Source organism: Ochotona princeps, chromosome 22, assembly GCF_030435755.1.
Source record: "Ochotona princeps isolate mOchPri1 chromosome 22, mOchPri1.hap1, whole genome shotgun sequence".
Classification (NCBI taxonomy): domain Eukaryota; kingdom Metazoa; phylum Chordata; class Mammalia; order Lagomorpha; family Ochotonidae; genus Ochotona; species Ochotona princeps.
Window position 1 is genome coordinate 11,340,425 of NC_080853.1, and position 4,902 is coordinate 11,345,326.

The following is a 4,902-nucleotide window of genomic DNA, read 5'->3' on the forward strand; positions in this document are numbered from 1 at the left end:
GCTGTACGCTAAAAAAAAAAAATCCCGATTTTCATTGGTTCCCAGGGTTGTCATAGTTTGGTCCCGGTGGCTTTTTGATTGGCTCTTCCAAACGAGGCTGTGGGTCCCCTCCGCCTATTGGCTGTCGCGCTCTGGGGGGTGGGGCAAGGCGCTAGGACGGGTCTGACGAGCCGGTCCCTCAAACTGGGTGAAGTGGCCGCTGAGGTGATTCCCGGCCAGCTTCTGCCGCGCCAGGGTCGCGCTGTGGGCACCCGGCCTCGTCGGCGACAGTCCCTCGGGGGTCTCCCACCCCACGTCAGCCGTTCCCTGCCCACTCCGTGCGTCTTTCTCGGGCGCTGGAGGCACCTGGAGGTGGGGGTGTACGTGGGAACCCCACCTTCCTGCGGCCGGTGCTCTCAGGGGAACAGGACCTAGACGCCTGACCGCCAAGGCGGGCGCCCCGGGAGGTTGAGCAAGCCCCCCCACAGCCGCCAGCGCTGTCCCTCCCCTCCGGGCAGGGCCCTTTACTCTGTGGGTTCAGAAGGCGCCTCACTAACATCGCAGGAATTTGCATTTCTGAGCTTTCTCATAGAGACGGCGTTTATTGCGAGAACTAGGTGAGAACCCCAGAGGAATCCGTTTATTTTTTTTTTTTAAAGATTTATTTTTATTACAAAGTCAGATATACTGAGAGGAGGAGAGATAGAGAGGAAGTGGAGCTGCCGGGATTAGAACCAGCGGCCATATGGGATCAAGGCACCTTAGCCACTAGGCCACGCTGCCAAGCCCATGAATCCGTTTATTTTTTTAAATTTACTTGAGAAACAGAGAGGAAGCTCCCATGCCTGGGTCACACCCCCAGTTGCTTGCAGCTGCCAGGGCCTCAACCCGGGTCTTGCCAAGCAGGCGGCAGGCAGGTCACCCACCGTCTCCCACCCACACGGTGCAGGAGCAGGAAGCCACAGCTGGAAATCAGAGCCAGGCACCAGGGTACCTGCTGAAATGGCAAGTAAAAGCCCCCCGGCCAGGTCTGGGTGGTGGTGAAAGGAGCAGGAGAGCGTGGCGTGACTCGCCTTCATGGGTCAGCGTTGTCACTGAGGGTGCCTGCTCTATAGAAAGTTCTGTGTTTCCACTTTAAAAAATAATTAAAGGCAGACGACACACACACACAGCTTCCACTTGCTGTGTCGCTCCCCGAATGGCAGCCGTGGTCAGGGCTGAGCCAGCCCACAGCCAGGAGCCTGGAGCTCCATCTGGGTTTCCTGTGTGCATGGCTGGAGCCCAGGAGCTTGAGGCACTGTCAGCTGCCTTGTCGGGGAGCCAGTTGGCAGTGGAGCAGCCTTGCACTAAGCAGTAGTTGAGTCCCCTGCGCCCCTGCCCCGGGCCCCTCCGTGTGGTTGTTTCCTGGCCGTCTGGCTTCCATATTGCCGAGCTTCTGGTTGAAGTGGGACAGGTTTTGCCCCTCCCCCACCCCAGGAGCCATTTGGTGGAGTCTGGGGGAGGAACCAGCGTTAATGTTGGTGTGCATGGGGTAGAGGGCACACTGGTACAGTTAGAGAAGAAAATGATAGCACGGGGCTGATGTGGTGCCTGGGACACCTGTCACGGAGGCCTGGAGTTCCCGTGGCCCGGCCCCTGGGAGGAGCAGGTGCCGGCTGAGTCATGGGGTCGCTCCCACTAGGTAAGCCGTCCGGTTTGTGTTTCCAGCTCCTGGCTCTTGCGGGCCTTTGGAGGATGGGCTGTAGGTGAGAGGATACATTCTCTTTCAGCCTCTCCAATCAATCAAAAAAAAAAGATAAAAGATTTTAAAATTTTGTGGATTGTGAGTGAAATGAGAATTCAACCAGTGTGATAACATTTTCCCCTCATCACATTGTCAGTATTTAAAATTTGTTCAAATAACCACACGAGAGGGCCTGGTGTGGTAGCCTAGCGGCTAAAGTCCTTGCCTTGAACGTGCCAGGATCCCAAATGGACACCAGCTCTAACCCCAGCAACCCTGCTTCCCATCCAGATCCCTGCCTGTGGCCTGGGAAAGCAGTTGAGGACAGCCCAAAGCCTTGGGACCCTGCACCCATGTGGGAGACCCGGAGAGGCTCCGGCTCCTGGCTCCGGATCGGCTCAGCTCAGGTCATTGCAGCCGCTTGGGGAGTGACTCATCGGATGGAAGATCTTTCTCTCTATCTCTCCTCCTCTCTATATATCTGACTTTGCAATAAATACAAAATAAATCCTTTTTTAAAAAGTACAAATAACCATTTGATGCCATTCCCTTCAGAAACTCTCATTTCTCTCGGTATTAGATACATGTCTGTCTTCCTACCCGTAGGCGTTGGAACACGGCTCGGGACCCTACTCTAGGGTTTTATGTTAATTCCTGAATAATCCCAAAGATTGCTGTAGCAAGTCACTGCCAGTGTAGTGATTTTTCTAAAAAAGATTTATTTATGTATTTGAAATACATAAATAGGTATTACAGGAAGATTGACAGGCATATTTCGGTTACTGGTTCGCTCTCCAAGTGTCCGTCAACGCTGGGGCTGGTGCTGGGCCAGGTCGAACCCAGGAGCCAGGAGCTTCTGCTAGGTCTCTCCCGTGGGTGGCGAGGTTCAAGGCGCATTAGTGAGGAGCTGGATTGGAAGTGGAGCAGCTGGAACAGGAACTGGCGCCCATGTAGGATGCAGGCTTTGCGAGGCTGCCGCTTAATCAGCTGTGCCAGAGTGCCGGCCCACTCTTAGTGACTTAGAGTCACACACGTTCACTCAGTCATGGCAGGGGAGGGCCCACGACCGCAGTGGCTCATGGAGTGACAGGGTGGCAGCAAGCCTGCGTTGCTTCTAGAAGCTCTAGGGGAGGCTTCCTGCCCTCACTTTTTTTTTTTTTTTAAAGATTTATTTTATTTTTTTATTACAAAGTCAGATATACTGAGAGGAGGAGAGATAGAGAGGAAGTGGAGCTGCCGGGATTAGAACCAGCGGCCATATGGGATCAAGGCGAGGACCTTAGCCACCAGGCCATGCCGCCCCTCTTTTAAGCTTCTCGATCCTCTCTGCGTCCTTTGGTCTGCGGTCCCTCTGTGTCTTTGAAGCTGCCAGCCCTGGTTGAGGCCTTTTTATGTCCACTCTGCTCCCAACCCTGCTCCCCACATCACGGCTTCTTGCCACAAGACCCCTGGGTGATTACATGGGGCCAGCCCCAGTAATTTGGAATCGCTCCCCTGTCACTCCTGTTAAATCCTGTTTATCCACAAGATGACATCTTCATAGAGTCTGGGGATTTAGGGCGTGGGCATCTTTAGGCGGACTATGATTGCTTGTCTAATTAAAAAATTTAAGATGTATATTTTTCTTCGGAAGGCAGGCAGAGCGAGTGCAAGCGAGAGTGGGCACATGTGTATGTGAGCACTTCCACTCCCTGGTTTAGCCCCCAGATGTCATAGCAACCAAGGACTGGGCCAGGCTGAAGCCAGGAGCTTCTTCTGGGTTTTCCAGGTGGGTGGAAGGACCCAGGTCCTTGGGCAGTTCTCTTCTGCTCTTGTGTGCACAGTGTCACAGCGGTGATTGGAGAGGAGCAGCCAGGACTTGAACTGCTGCCCTTTGCGATGCTGGTACTACTATGCTTACTACAAGGGCGCTGTAGTTTGTTCAGTTTAGGAGTGGTAGCTGGGAAGGAGTGCCTGAAGAGGTAGGAACAAGCCCTGACTAGTGTGGGGCCCCAGAGCTGGGAGTGGATGGTGGCCAGCTGACAACGTGGCATCCAGCACCCTCACTCCTAGAAATCCATTTGACGTGAAGGCCTGTTTGTGCAGGTCTAAGGATGCTGACTGCCACGTGGAATGCGCTGCACCCTCCGAAAGGGCCCACGTCCCCTATCTGTGGAGCAGGTGTTCCCTGGGGAATAGCCGTCTGCCAGCCACCGCCCTCAGCCTGGGAATGCAGCCATGAGGAGATGGGCCTGGGTCAGCCCCAGCTGAGCGCTCCACCGCCTGTTCTGGGGCACGCCTGTTCCTGTTGCTTTATGCATCACCCAGGGCTCTTCTCAGGCGACAGCCGGGTATCGGGAAGTCCCTGTGTTAGGCACTTACAGCAGACGCCATGCTGCCCCCAAAGCCCGGGATAAACCATCACCCATTGCATTATCGTGGAGTTGGTTCTGAAAAGTTGATCATCAGTCTATTTCAACCTTGTGGATCTGCGTCTGTGGGTGGCAGTGCTCGGGGGGGGGATGTGCTTCTGTGTGTGGTCTTCAGTGCAGTAGAAGTTTGCCCGTGTTTGAGGACATTCCTGAGTTTTTATCGTTGTTTAGTTTTGTGACCTTTCCTGATCAGATCCTCTAAGAGCTTCTGTCAGTGCGATCCCATCCCTGGCTGTCATGGGAAGGGGCGCGCCTGGCTGGAGGGCGACCTCTGCCCTGACTCGGTCTTCCTCATCCTTCATCCCTGTTAATTTCACATCCAAGTCTGTCACTCAGCTTAGACTCCTGTGGGCAGCCGCCGCAGCAGCAGCCTTTGCCTTCCTCCGATGGGCAGAGTGACAGGACAATCAAGCTCTAGGGAATGACGTGAACAGGGCTGCACACGCACAGGCCCGTGGCTGTATGCCGCTGCACAAGTAGCTGCACATTCTAGAATACAGCCCCCAAGTGTGGCACAGGAAGTGCACGGGCCAGTAACATCATCATTCCTGATTGTGACCAGGAACTAGGTACTGCACACAATCACATGTGCTCTCGTCTTGTGTCTTGTATGACTTGTTTATCCTGCGTCACCACACACACGGAAGCAATGCGCTGTGCTACCGTGTCAGGAGGCAGGAGGGATCTTTTTGCTCGTTTGTAGTTTTATGGGATCATCATTGTCTGTGTGGCCTGTCATTACGTGCGTGACAGGGACAGGTCTTAAACAGTCACATCCTGCCGCCCGCC